The sequence below is a fragment of the Oreochromis aureus genome, linkage group 18 (assembly GCF_013358895.1).
Source record: "Oreochromis aureus strain Israel breed Guangdong linkage group 18, ZZ_aureus, whole genome shotgun sequence".
In the NCBI taxonomy this organism is placed as follows: Eukaryota; Metazoa; Chordata; class Actinopteri; order Cichliformes; family Cichlidae; genus Oreochromis; species Oreochromis aureus.
Window position 1 is genome coordinate 23,269,625 of NC_052959.1, and position 14,013 is coordinate 23,283,637.

Sequence of the window (14,013 nt, forward strand, 5' to 3'; positions counted from 1 at the left end):
AAGACTTGGGACTTACTTGAGACTTGCAAAACAATGACTTGGTCCCACCTCTGGCGTTTATTAAAGGGTTCGGGGTTAGGGTTAGGGTCAGGGTCCGTTGATCGGCGGACAGAGGCGGTTTCTCGCAGCTTAAGTACAGTTTTTTGTTTTACGGCGGTTTTTCCCAAAGTCGCAAAAGTATGACATCACAACATTCTGATTGGTCGCTTCCAATGTTGATCCTGGAACAACATTTACTATGTTGATCTGGGAACAACACCAACACGACGATATCAGATCGTACATCCAAAAGATAGAGTGTTTGTGAGAGAACCCCTACTAAGATTCCTTACACTAACACAAACACTTCTAAGAAATAACACGATTGTCTAAAGCTGAGCTTGAGGGTACTAACAGATTACTTAGAAAGACAAACAATACACACTCACACGCAAAGCCCAGTGGCCAGATGAGAGAAACCCCTTGGTCCTGAGGCTTGATAGAGAGCCCCATTAATGATCACATAACATTCATGTGTTTGGGCAGTCAGAGGTGTGGCAGACCTGAAATACACAAAAAGTCAGATATCAGGCCAGATATCTGATGTAAAAAAGGATGGCCACAGACAGTTTTATCTAATCAAGGTTCATGGTATGATTTGTGCTACAAAGTATAAGAAACTACTGTGCAAAGATAACAACACCCTCCCATTTTATGAGGACATGAATCATCTAAATATGAGTCTATGATGGACTATGCTTTTGTGGAATTAATGAGCCATAGATGATAGATATGACATTCATTAAGAAAAAGCACGTTAGAATAATTCGCTTTTGGAAAATGATTGATTTCACTCAGAAAACCTCCACCTCAAGGTTTTATAATTAACATGTAACTTAGAGAATATTTTCTATGTTGTTGGTTGAGAAAACTGGTTTCTATCTAAAGCTGTAGTCCTGGTATAGCTGTGGGTAAAGTAATCCTCAATGAACCTGTTGAGAGGACCTTGTAGAGGTAGCACGGCCCTGTGTCGTGATGTTTATTACTGTGCTTTTCATAAATAGATTCTCCTACAAAACCAAATGTATGCAAGATTCATTTTCTGGCATTGAGGTAGTGCTGGTACTTTAGAGTTTATTCTGCAGACACTTCACCATTGTACGTCACATCATATTCATGCATTAGCCTTGCAGGAACAATATGTAACCCCAGGTAACGAAGGCAAACACACATGACTTAAATTCTGCACATGAAAGGCTTTAAGTTTAAAGTTCAGCTGCTATGTGAATATGGTTACCCGTTGACAACAATCTTAGCTAGAAGTCCACCGAGGCGAGCAGCAGCTGACTAAAAAATAAGCTGCATTAGTTGCCAGAAGTAAGTTGTGTTGTCTTCAATGAATTTGACTTTGCCTGTTCATAAACAACCGCAGCGAGTTTAGTGAATAACCTCTAAAGGGACAGTTGCCTCATCCTAATTAGCATTATAGTAAAGGAAGGACAAGTCTGTGTGTTCTTTAAGGGAAATTATTCAGCACTTGTGAATCAAACTGAAAAGATATTTAAAAGTCCAATAAGTAAAAGACTAAGACATACTTGGCTTCGATGAAACACTGAAATATAGCATCACTTAAATTATTATTTAAATACCAGTCTGGTACAATACATTCCAGAGCTGAAAAACATTTTTGTACTAGTTGCCCTGACCAAGAAAGATTTTTATGTCCAAGTCTAAAATGGTGCAATCTGAATGTGACCTTGCATGTATTAATTTGAATCATATAGGTAGATAGATAACTTAGATGTGTGTTATAACTACATGATTACATATGTCACTAAATTAATAAAAAATATAGCAAAAGTATGACATGTAAATAAAAAAAAAAAACAACTTTACCATAGCAAAATATATAAACACATGAAAAAAATGATACAAAGGTTTGAAAACATCATTATTTTCTAAAAGTCAACGCTGATCATTGGTTTTACAAGTTTAAGAAATAAATGATTGAATGAGTTATTAACTGAAAAGCCCTATGGAAGAGGATTAGGGCCACTAGAAAAAAAAGACGTCATGCAATCAGCAATCAAGTGGTTGGACTGAATTCCTCAGCCAAAACTAATCATACAAAAACTATAAAATCACAAGACTGTTTTTGGATTCAAGAGGTCAGACACAGGCCTACAGACTGGTCGCCAACTTCCTGGCAACCTGAAAACGGAGGTCTTAATAAAGACCAATAAACTCCTTCATTGGACAAAATATTGTTTTAGATAAAAACAATTCAAATAATTCACAGAAATGTCATTATAGACTGCTGGGGGATAGAATTGGCATTACCCAAGGATAGGTTCTTGGCCCACTGCTTTTTAGAGTGGTCATCAGTGACCTCAGTGCTAGCTGCTGAGAAGCTGGATGCTGGTTTTAGGCAGATGATGCAGTCACAAAGACGAGAAAAGGGAAGTAAAGCCTACTGAAACCTACTGAAATATATACATGTACCACTGCTTTGTCACCTAACGAGGCAGCAGCAATAATAACTTCATGTTTAGATGGTGTACATCAGTAGCTGCAACATAAATGTCTTGTACTAAAAATAAAAATGTATGTGTTTCTTCCTTTTCTCCCACTTGAAGACAATTAAAAGGCAATTAAGACCAAACTGAAAAGTTTTAAGCTAATTTGATACTACATACCCACTCAGGAAGCCCTGCATCATCCATTTTATGACATTTTTTCATTTTTTGTATTGTATAACTGCATGAGCTCAAGTGTCACCATCTACAATTAAGCATCTGGCATCCTTATATAACTAGTTTCTGAGAATAATGGATAAAAAGGCTCTTCCATAGTATCATTGTCACATTTTAAAAATATGATCTTTTTAGCTTTGAGAGTTTCATTCAATTATGTTTCCTTAAAGCAGTTTTCAAATATATAAACAGTCTAGCTGCAGAAAGTCTTTCCAGATGCATCACAAGACAGTGGTAGAGCCACTAGTAGCATGGTGAATGGAAGCTATTTACAGATCTAAATTTGGACAGTCAATATTCTCCATTAAGACATATCATCTATGGAAAAAACAAACCAAAGATGCAGACATTTAAATGAATTATCCTATAATTTTATAGTTACCACATTTTTCAGACCATAAGGCGCACTGGATTATAAGGCGCATTAAGCGAAACAAAACAGTCAGATAAGTCAAACTTTACTCAACTCATTCTTCTTGCTTCCTACACTTCCGTGCCATTGATTCATTAATGTATATTAATGACTAACCTCATATTGTGGATGGATTATCTCAGTTGTTCTCCTGACTGAAGTTTGGTCTATTTACAGCATCCTGCCATGCGATTGCATTTGTCCATCCTAACCATTGGGAACCCTTGCGTTAACTTTTATCAAGGGGAAAAAAAATTAGCGTTCATCCTCCAGCTGTGTTTATGTTATGCTAACATAGCTGTGTCGCTAGCAATCACGTAGCACATCATTCTATACCAGCTAGTCATACTTCAAACCCGACCAAAGTCACTGCTGTTTAGTTTTCTGTCTTCATTTATGTTGGAAGTGACAAGGGAGCTGTACATTTTAATTTCTTCAGAAATCTCTCAGTCAGAACATGCTATATCATTTTTAGGTGGAAACTAGTGAGCTAACTTCTTGCTAGCTTGTTAATCCGGCAAATTTAATATTTTCTGTTTTCATGGATGCCTGGATGTTAAACTTAATTGTTACACCTGGTAAAGCAGCAACCCTGATTATTTTATTAAAGATGAAAGAATTTAGACAGTTTTGAACTCTCAGTGATGCTGCAGTGTTTGTTTGACTTTGGGACCTGAAGTGGACGGAGTTTTGGACCCAGATTATTCCGCGAGGCTCCTGACTACGGTAGCCGTAATGCTCTGACAATCCATCAAGCTGTGCGGCTTCTTAGCTTACCAAAGTCGTACTAAAACATTTTTTGACAGATTTTTAAGCGCCTTGTACCACATAAAATCGGTTTGAGGTCAGTAAGCACAACCAGAATTCATACATAAGGCGCACTGTAGAGTTTTGAGAAAATTAAAGGATTTTAAGTGCATTTTATAGTGCGAAGAAAATGGTATTCTTAGAAGTCATATCTTAATTCATGTCTTTATATATTTCTCAGTTAATGTGTATTTATTGCATATTTTATCTATGTTATGTTGTGCTTTAATGTATTTGAATATTGTCATATTTTATTTGTTTTGTGGATGTAAAAGCCCAATTAGGGACATATTAATACCATGTTAAACGGCATCCCTTTCAATATTCAGTAGTACATTCAAATTCAGTGGTAGTTTTGAATGAAGAGCCCAGCAATGCTGGCAATTAGTCTAAACCAGATTAAATAAAGACTATTAATTTAGCCTCTCCCATTTCTCTGCTTCACCTGCCTAAGAGTACCTACTGCAATAGTTTTTTTGTATTATTTGCAGTGTTTTTAGTTTTTGATGTCTCCAGATTGTCTGTGTATATGTATTAGCAGTAACAGTTGACTTTGATGCCAAACAGCAAAATTGGGAAGATGAAATAAAGCACAGGTTAACCCAGGTTACAAAATATTCCCCCAATAAATAAATAAATAAATAAAACAAGTACTGAATATAGAAGTGAAATGAGGGCAGAAACACAGATGGAATGACAAATAGAAAAGGGAATGGGAAGACTATAAATACACAGAGAACTGACTAATTGAACACATGTAAAACTAATTATAAGAGGGAGAACAGTCACAAAGAAGGGAAAAGGGAAGTAAAACCTACTGAAACACACAAGGCAAATGGTTAACAAAATAAAACAAGCAACAACCATGAGAATAATAGCCTGTCCCTGAGAAACTTATTCTACAATTTTCCAAGAAAAAATGCTTATTGTCGATTTATTTACTTCATCAATAAGAATTTAAGGCTTTCTTAAAAGTTCTAAATATGGCTTTAATTTTCCAAAACCACCCTCACTTTTCTTTGTCCTGCTCAAGGTTATTCCTTCAGAAAAGGATTGTTGACATAAGGCCTCCTCTAACTGTGAATCCACTGAATCATATCTTTTCTGCTTTTTTCTAATTGAAACAGTCTCAACTGTAATTTAATTTCTTTGCTTGGTTCTTTTTTTTTTCAGTTTGCCTGCTCACATGAATATTATTTGCGGTGAGTAAAATTCTGTCCATTTTGCTTGTTGCTCTCTGGTGTATGCATTTATCTTAATTCCCATTGACAGTTCAATTGAGCCAGCCACAATCAAAAGTGATAACCTCACTGGGGTGGCAATCGTCTGCAGCACTTTAATCAAGATGGAAAGGCCTAACTTTATCCAAGTATGAAACTACAGCTGAATACGCTGAAGTGATAAGGTTTAAGGACAGTCTCTGCAGGGTGGAACTCAGTTGTGTACCAAATTGCTGATAGCTGCAGAAGTTCCAGAAAGGTCACGCTCTTTCTGTAGAGTGTCCGTCAAGTGCTGATCAAACACCTCGCAATGACACTTCTTTACCTATACTACGCTGTGAGCTAGATATGACGTGACATTTTACTAAATTTGTCCTTAAGATAAATAACCTTCATGTGAAAAGTGTACACCGTGAAGTCTTGGAAAATGCAGAGTCACAGAAACCAAAAGGAAATAATCAAATCTAAGGTTCACTTCCTTGAAAGTGTTCTACCTGGCTGTTCTTTTCTGGCATTTCTGACATACATATGACAACAAAACCAAATGATATCTTCTGTTGGAGCATTGTGTCAGTGATCTTTGCCCTTTTAGCTTATTATTTTGCTCCTGAGAGGTAAAAATTTCCAGTTGTTGCCTTAAGCAAGTCACTCCAGACGAGAGTGAAAGTTTAAATGCTAAAAGTACTTTTATCGACACCTGAACCTGATTATGACAGTGGCCTCTTAAAGAGAAAAGAACTGCAAACTAGAACCGTATTGCCGTATGTTTTGATAGTATGTTTTCAGCGGTTGTGGCAAGGAGAGAATGCCTCAATTACCGGGGCGTGTTGTATTCAAGCCTGCCTCTTTTAAGCCCTCCGGCATTCTGAACCAGTGTACTGTTCCTCATTAACATTTTACTGTGGTAGGTGACCCTGCCATTCATTTACAGACAATTGCTTCCTGACAATGTTTTTTTTCCCTTCCTCTCAAAGGAGAGCAGCCTATTCTCTCCAGAATGTTAATGTCTTGTAAATCCAGACGTGAGTCTGAGTTGAGAAGGAGCAAACTACCTTCGCCTCTTCTGGTGAGCATTATTAAAAAATTCAATTAGTGCAGTGAACCAGAGTCAAAAGAAAACAACACAAAACCAAACCAAAAAAAAGCTGCCTTCAGTGTGTATATGCGTGTTTCTTTTTTTTCCTTCTGGGAACACAAAGTCGTTTTCTCTTAGCTGAAAGGGAGGCATTTGCCAGGTTTGCACTTGGCAGAAGATGTAGGCGACACAAAAGGGGATCAATACTCAGTCGTCTGCTGGCTGAATTTAGAATCGATGTCTGTTCTGGGGCAGCCGCAACAATAGAAGAGGTGCGTACATCAATAAAGACGTCTGCCTGAGAATTACTGTGAATCTAGTCCTCGTCAAATGTAATTCAGTTTTCTTAATGTGCGCAAAGTGACTTGAAATCAGTCATTGTTGAATGCCCATGCACACAGCAAAAATTTCAATTTCCCTAAAAATGGCTATCCAAAAACCAATAAGCAAACCTATAAAACTAAGCAGAGGCGCAGTGTATGAGGTACCTGTCCTTTTTCCCTTTCTTAACCAACTAGGTTACGACATTTTCCTCTATTACATACTACCTCCGTTACCCAGAAGACTGCTGTTTTAAATAAATTACAGCGTAAGAACAAATTACTGGACCACTGGACATCTACAGGAGCTGCTGAACCTTGGAAACCCATGCCATGAAGCTTTGGTCTAAAGTTTTTGTGCTAATCTTAATAGCGGAGTAGGTTTGTAACAGCGGTGTCCTGTTACGGCACCACGCTACAATTTAGCGAGCTCTTCAGAACGAACCACTCCCTCACAAATTTTTGTAAAAGCAGGCTGCATGACTAGGTGCTTGATTTTATTCTCCTTTGGCAATGGGACTAAAACACTTGAATTCAAAGATAAAAAGGTATAAATTGAGCTTAATGCATCTCTGATACAGTGTTAAGAGAGCAAATAATAATGCTAAGGGTCATATCATTGACAGCAAATTAAAAATGTAACAGTAGTGTTGAATTAAATGTTAATTTTATTGAGTACCTTGTGCGAGTAAAGATAATTTAAATACCTTCACTCACTCAATTAGAAGGGGAGATGGATACTACTGGCTAACTTTAAAAAAACAGTATTCAGAACATGGCAATTACAGAAAATAAATACAAGAAATGTCGGACATCAAAGAAAAAAGGGGAAAAAAGTTATAACAATTATTGCCATAAATCGAGCATCATTCGCTAAATAATACCAAGAAAAACTATTTTCAGCCTGCAATATGGAGCTTGTGTCGTCCCCTTTTGGAAACATGTTGCCTCCAAAGACAAATAACTACATAAATGTCAATCAGCATTTCTCATTGTCACTTACGGCTTTATGCTGTATGGTGAAAGCAATAGATGACATAAGCTAGCACACTGTCGGAAACTTTTCTTGTATACTTCCTTGCTTTTCCACCATTGTCACTGTTACCGTTTCCCTCAAGTTCCTTTTTAAAAAGAAAAAAAATGCTGCCAAAACAATAGTTGGTGGCTGACATTAAACACTTTACTACCAGTTTACCATTGTGGGAATATTACCACAAACAGCAGAGTTAAAACTGTAATGTCAGGGACATTCAGTTATGTTGTATGCAAAGGTCCTCCACTCCAGCCGTGAGTACAATTTGCTTTAAAGCTTGGTGCCCTAACTAAAGAATGGCAGACTATTAATTTAAGTGGGGGTATTATAGTAAGTAAAGGATCCGAGCTACTTTTCTTCTACCACTGCATGCTGCTTCCTCTCAGTCAAGGACAGCCTGATAAAACTCAGCCTTTGCTGACTCACACAGCCACAACAGCTCTGACTTCCCTGTTCTGCTCAGACGCACATGATGAGCACGGTCCCGACAAGTACAGCCGATCGATCGGATGTTGTACTATTCCCAAAGAACAGATCAATGCGGAGCAGTGCCATGCTCTTCACAGGTATGCTAAGGTATGCAGGGCGCAGCCTTTACTCCAGATGAGATTCTGTATTTGTTTTAAATTTTATTTTGTGGTGCAACTCATAGCCTTCTCGCAGATGATGCATTTAGACTGCCAAAAGCACTTTGGGAGTAGAAAGAGAAATTACAGCAGTATTGTATGAAAAAGTTTTTCATAACAACATGAAATTCCTAAACAAAGAATATTGAGCTGTGGAATGTTTATGGCACTGCTGAAGGCCACAGACAGCCTCTTGCCAAGCTGCCTGTGCTATATATTTTCCCTAGCTTAGGTACGGTGTGCCAGTTTTTCTGCATTACTTTTTTTCCCTGATGCAGCCACTGACCGGGAGGCATCCTGCGGCACCTGTATTAGATAAAGTCGAAACAAGGGTAGGTGCTGCTTGGCTCATACAGCCATACTTGATAAAAGATAGCATCTCTCTCCTTTTCTCTCAGTCTACTGCCGAGGGCCAGCCTGCTCCTGTTTCCTCTGCTTCCTAAACCAAATCTCCCTCCTGGGGGACGTTGTCAAGCAGCCTGTTGCTGGGTAACCAAAGAGGATTGTGGGTCAGAGAAATTATCAGTTGAATACCAACAACAACTCCTCAGCCCATAGTGCAGATAATGATGTCAAGCCTGAATCCTGATAAAATCTAGTTTCACCTGATAACCATTTACGATACGAAAGGGGTGTTCTTTGCTCCTTCTGTGGTTTTTTAAAAATTAATTTAGAGTTTGTGTTTCTAAAGCATGTTTTAAATGTTAGCTTACTGCTGAATAAACATGTATTTGACTCCCAACTGCTTGGCTCATTTATGAATAAGTGGACAAAGTCAGACTGTCCTTTGTGAATGCATTTAAATATCAAAGAGGTAAAAACACCAGTAAAACACGACATATATAGAACACCTTGCTAAACTAATGCATTTGGGTTTGTGGACTTTGTCAGGGTCACATATTACAAAATGTATTAAAATATTTTATAGACTAGACACAATTTTAAATACAATATGCATGAAGCAAAAGAAAAATTGAGAAAAAAAAACATATGTACACCACTGAACATAGTGTATCAGCCAATGGGGCACACAAGGATGCCTGAGCATATGCTAATATGTTTTTAGGCTAATCATTGTCCTGGGCAAGAAGGCATGCCCAATAGGAGATGTGAATAACACTATGTTCTGTCTGTAAAATTCAGATGGATCCTTGTGACTTACTGTAAATGGATTATTTCTTGGTATTTTGGGGTTGGATTACCTGAGGGATCGGCTCTAAGCCCCTTCTTGTTTGCAGTGTTTATGGACAGGCTGATTCAGGAGTCTCCGTGGACTTGTTTGATGTTTGCTGTTTGTGGTGAGAGCAGGGAGCAGGTGGAAGAGAGTCTGGAGAGGTGGAGGCATGCACTGGAGAGAAGAGGAATGAAAGTCTGTAGACGCAAGACAGAATATATATATGCAAGACAGGCAAGGCTGAGATAGTTTAGATATGTGCATAGGAGGGATAGTGGATATGTTAGACGGAGGATGCTCAATCTGGTGCAGGAAAAGAAAAGAAGAAGGAAAAGAGGAGATTCATGGATGTAGTAAAGGAGGACATTCAGAGGGCTGGTGTGACAAAAGAGGATGCCATGGATAGGCTGATATGGAGGCGGATGATCCACTGTAGAGACTCCTAAAGAGAGAAGCTGAAAGAAGGTGAAGACTGTTGGGAAGCACTAATGCAGCAAGGTGTTCACAGGTTGCCCTGTGGTGGCCATCTTGTTTTCCCTGTAAAGAGGAGGCCCGCCTAAGTTGTAGCTCTTTTATAGGCCAGTCTGAATTGAGAAGGCGTGGTCTCTAGAGTAGCTGGCAGGAAATGGATAGGGGGGCATTTTTTGGGGAAGTTGCTGTCTCTATGTGCAAGAGATCAAACTTCTACTGTATTTCTATTGTGTGCATTAGATATTATATACAGTTGTCCAGCTATACTTTAGCATCTAGAATACAGGTGTTGAAGAAGTTCTTATTTCCATGTTAGAATAGCAAAGCTGTTACATCATGAGAACGATTTGCTTGGTTCATGACCTGTTAGCAAATAAGCATATAGGCGCATGTAGAGCAGTGCTCTGACCACCTAACAAGAAAAAAATATCTCTAAGTAAACCTAAAATGTGATTTATAATTCCTTTAAGTAGTGAATAATTACTCACTGGAAGATGTTTAATAACAATCTTGTATAAAGATCAGTGATTGTGTTACAGCAGTTAATTGAAGAAGTTAATTAGATACAATAACGATAGCAGCATAAAGTATTGGGATTACAATAATAAAATTCTAATATGTGTTTGTGAAGCTTTGTTTGTGTTTTTCTATGTTTGAATATTCTTTTCTTAATCCCACGGAAAAGGAAAATGAACATCACATTAACTGAACATAACAGAGTTGATTGTGTAAGAAATTTAATTTCGCCTGAAAAAAAGGAAAACAACTTACTTTTAAGTTTATCAACTTAAAAATAATCTTTTGTCTTGAATTCTTGGAGTTGTATTAACTTACTTGAATTTACAGTGCACATCTTTATGTTACATAAGAGAAAGAAAAAAAAAGACTCTGCGGTATCACTGGTCTTTTCCAATATTTAAATAATTCCAGAAATGATGTGCTGTTAATATTTTTTTTTCTCCAAATAGCAGCACACCAGCAGTGAACCAGTTTCCAATCAGTTCTATCCAACTGAGACTTGAAACAGCTCTGGCAGTCATCCATCTGCAAGCTGTTTAACACATGTCGAACTATTTCAGAACGTGAGATAAAAAATTAATAGCTTTAAATAAATCTGGGTAAAATATAACACTGTGCCAGTTAGCATATAAATACCAGATATGTTCAAAGGCACCAGTTATTTATGATGCATTCCTAGCTCTCAGTATAAGACAAATGCTCAACAGTTACAGGCCTGAACTGGAAATGACAGCCAAAAATGAGCGAATGCATTGTCCCCTTTGATAAAATATATTCCACGACTCTGAGCTTTGACAGATTCCTGTAACTTCTCCCAGTTCAGTGGACTATGAAATCAAATTTGGGTGATCTACCTTTATCAATCTGATGTCCTGCAAAATGTTTATATGAATGACAGCACATCTTACTCCTTTTCAGATGGTGATTTATAAAATACAGAAGCAGCATTTTGCTGATTTCAGGTATTTCACTGGAAAAAAAAGTTGCCTGGATTATATTGTTTTGTATATATATGCATACATTTCATGTAATTTCTGTATGGTAGAGTGTAAAATCAGAGAAATGAAAGCATCAAACTGTAATGAAAGATCTGCACAAACTAAACTGTTGCACTGAGCTCACTGTTGAATGGCACGCAGACACAAATAGCTTCATGCTGGAGCCAAGGGAAGGTGAATCATCTGCGGATCCACTTCAGCATTTTAATCAAGGACCTAATATTGGTGATCCAATCGAGGGAGCCGGGCTCAGCCAAGCGCACCAGTGTCTGAACCACGTGACTAAAGCCATTTGAATAGAAATGGCCCCTGCTCGGCACCATGCCACTGCACCCAACATTCATGTATTTGAAACAATTGTGCTATTTACACCACGAGATCCACTTTGCTTTCTTTCTAATGATGCTTTAGATGGGCACATTTGGGTCAGCCCTTTAAACGCTTTCTCCCTTACTGAATGAGCGCATTAACAAAGCGCATTTGTTTTTTTCCGGCACTCAAAGTGAGGAAGACGTGGATGAAACCTGAGCGAATCAAGTCCACCGTTATCTATTGACATGCATCACGGTATCATGGCTGTGTGGCAAAGCAGGCTGAAACTGGCTTTAAAGGACGTCTGATAGGTTGTGCTGTGAATGTACTGCAGAGTGGAAAAAGGGGATGATGGTTTAAATCCTCTGCACAGCTACCAAGATTAATGAGGCTAACTAGATTTCCTTTTTTCTTTCCACAAACCACCAGGACTCTGAACTCCTACCCACTAATTACTTAGTGAGCATGTGCACACATGCATCTGTGAGAATGGTGCATCTGTACATGTGTCTGCATACTTTTAAGTGCACAGGGCTACGTGGACATATGTGTGTAAGCTGCAGAGGTTGGCGAACAGGAGAGAAAATATGATAATATTTGCCTGAGTCAATGACTTACTCACCAGTTACTAAAGGCCTCACAGCCAAAGCGTGGGAGGCTTTACTTATGTGTCTTTGGTATGTACAGTATGCAGAAGTGGGGATATTGATGTGGGCCATGTTTTATTTGTATTAATGTGTGTGTTTGTATAATGGGGAGGGTGTGGGCAGTGAAGTGAAGCTGAAAGAGGAGAATGACATGCTGTCAGTCTGAGTTGACGGTCACTGCTCAGTGCTAAGGCTCCTCCTGACACTTTCTATTCAAACCAGGGAGAGTCTGCAGAGTGCCTCCGGCATATCGAGGGATCCCACTTTTTAATTGAGCCTTTACCCAAGATTCATTTCATCCTCCACCTTTAGCCTTACTGGGAGCTGACACAACGAAGAGTGTGACAAAACTGGGCCTCACATTGTTCGGGGTAAGAGGCTGTTGGAATCGAGACCTACATAAAAAAATGTTAACCTTTACAGATATTATCCCAGTTTCACAGGCACCGAAAGTTCAGTAATCTGAACCTCTAGCATATGAAAGTCATTTAATAATCGGAACACTCCATTTAATGTGGAAAGACCTCTATTAGCAAATATAGGTTTACATATGATCCCCCGAGATGGAAGAAGACCTTGCGCAAGATACCTGAATACTCTAGTTTTACTTTAAGATAAGACATAAAGACTCCATCCATAGAAATGCTGAAAGCAGAATACAAAAATACTTTTCACTATAAATAATTGTGTTGCTAACACTTGTTTGGGATTTAGTTCTAATCAAAAAGAAAAAAAAAAGATGCCATTTTAAAAGGTATCTTTAGCATTTTGTTACTAAAATCCTGTTGCAAAATCACAGTTTGTTCCCATTTCTTTAGCTGAATCTACAAAAAAATGATAACACAATTTGCACCAACAAAGTAATTTCCAAAGAGCAAACCAAAAATCTGGCATATTTCGACATGGTGTGCATTGTCCTTTAAAATTTCAAGGAAATTGGATGAGTGGAGAACAAAAGAAGAAGTAGCAGGCTAAAAAAAACATCAAAACAACAAGAACAACAACCAAAAACTAAACTAAAACTGTCTACAGCAGATGAAATGTATCTGAAAGTCACATCCTTAAGAAATGGGGAAAATAAAATCCAGCAAAGACTTGACACACCACCTGAGAGGGCTGTTTCTAGCCCTTCACTTGATCCAGATACCATTCACTGAAGTGTCATCGGAAATAGGAAGGAAGGGAAACATGTAGAAAAAGTTGAGGTATGTCATATGACACATCTTATGGAGTGATGAATTACAGTTTGATATTTTGGTTGAAATCATTGTCAGTATCTGTGAAGGAGGTCGGCAAAGAGGTACAACAGTGCATGTCCACAACGATCTGTAAAAGGTGGTGAAGGCTTTGCCATGGTTTGGGGATGAATTTCAGGCAGTAGTGTTGGAATGTTGTCAAAATTTATGGAATTATGAATGCAGAAAAGTACAGTCCGATTTTAACCCACCATGCATTACCATCTGGAATGTGTCAATTTTCAGCATGACGATGATCCCAAACACTCTGCCAATGGAATAAAAGCATACCTGGGCAGAAAAACACACAATGGAACACAATCCATCACGAACTGGCTTCTCTAAAGCCCGGTCCTCAACATCACTGAAACAGTGTGGGATCATCGTGACAGTAATGGCAACAAAAGGCTGCCAACACCTAAAGAAGAGCTT